The 1,658-nt window shown below is 45.5% G+C and overlaps 1 pseudogene; it reads left to right on the forward strand.

Moving 5' to 3' along the window:
• Nucleotides 1-645, forward strand: part of LOC147818981 (uncharacterized) — a 1,849-nt pseudogene extending 1,204 nt beyond the window's left edge.
• Nucleotides 646-1,658: the final 1,013 nt, after the last annotated feature.

Raw genomic sequence — 1,658 nt, forward strand, 5'->3', positions numbered from 1 at the left:
GAAGGTGAACATACGTAGGTGGTGGAGGAGGTTCTCCTCTGTGGTCGCTTGTGTCAGGAGGCAAAGGGAGGAGGACGTCATCTCTGAAGACAGATGGTCTCACCTGAGTGTCAGGACTTCCTCCAACCTCCAACCTTAGCTGACCATCAGAAAAAGACTGAGGCACCTCTTAGCCAGAGGCGGGAGAAGCGGATCATTAGGTGTGAAGGACGTGACGAGGCCACAGGAGGCGCCTTGTTCACCTGATAACCCCCAGAGCGACGGGACCGATCAGAGTCCAGAGGTCCGAACAGACGTCCAGCGGACCAAGGACCGAACCCCAGCAGAGGAGGAAATGTCCGCTAATGGATCAGACGCTGTCCTGACGGAGGCTGTTGTAGGCGCCGAAGACACAGATGAGCTTCCTGTCAAAGGTTCAGTGGAGATTGTGTCTCCAGATCTAAGCCTGTCTCTTCAACCGTCAGTGAACGGACCCTCGATCCGGATTGAGCTGGTTCCTCCAGATGACGCCATTCTGGAGTTCTGGGAGGGAAGCTCTCTGGTCCGAGCCGCCATGAACGCCGCCGTGGATCAGCTGACCAGAGAACAGCGGAGTGGCTCAGACCGGGTCCAAGAGAACCGCAGGGATGTCGAGACCACACCTGACGACCCTGGTACGCCTCACAGGCAGCTGGAGCTCCGCCCACCCACACGTGTCATACAGATGTTTACAGCTGCTGTAGTCAATATTTTATATCACTGTTGGCCACAGTCTCTCCACACTGCTGTGACCAGCTACAGTTGCTAAGCTGTGATTGGATAGTCAGTCGCCGTGGGAGGGACTTAAGCCTTGTTTAGCTTCTAGCTTCCTGTGAGTGTTTTCAGAATAAAAGCTGCCCGAAGCCTCCATCCAGAGACTAAACACCGAGCAAAAAGAGTGGGAACACTGGACTGAGATTCACACACACTTTATGTTTACAAACAAACAAACAAAAACAAACAAACAAACAATGGATGCACCTGACAGACACAACTAAGGGCAAAATGTCTCATGAAAAAAACTGATGGTTTTATTATTTGAAAAGAATTGAAGTGAATGAATTGAAATGTGATTGATTTAGATTCTTTTCTTTCATTTATTTAATAATTAATTCACATTAATTAAGGTTAATTAATAAGTGTTAAGCTCAGACTCTGATTGGATCATTTTTCATTTGATATTGAAAAAGTTTCTGTGATGTGATCTAAAATAAATGTGACATGTTCCTCGTCTGCAGCTCGGTGTAATCATCTGTTCAATAATAATAATAATAATAATAATAATGATAATAACTTTATATTTAAAAGAATCATTACTGAGGGAGGGTTGAGTCACTTCTTATGTTTGTTTCATGTCAACCACAGAAGAAGAGAGAGGAGGAAATGCATTTAAAGGTCAGAGCAGCTGAATCCACAGAAGAAGAAACAGACTCCATTAACGACTGACGGTGTCTGATGACATCACACAGCTGTCAATCACTGCTGGATGATTGACAGCTGCAGATCATGTGTGTTTAATCAGCGTCAGGGCAGCATGACGATGATCAGATCACATAAAATCAATAATGTGATTTGAATATTGATCAGCCGTTGTAAATGTGACAGTGTGTAAATAAAGCCACGTTCAACTGTTGGAGATC

Source organism: Seriola lalandi, unplaced genomic scaffold (genome assembly GCF_002814215.2).
Source record: "Seriola lalandi dorsalis isolate HSWRI2012SDOR001 ecotype SW California unplaced genomic scaffold, Sedor1 jcf7180002054373, whole genome shotgun sequence".
NCBI classification, from domain to species: domain Eukaryota; kingdom Metazoa; phylum Chordata; class Actinopteri; order Carangiformes; family Carangidae; genus Seriola; species Seriola lalandi.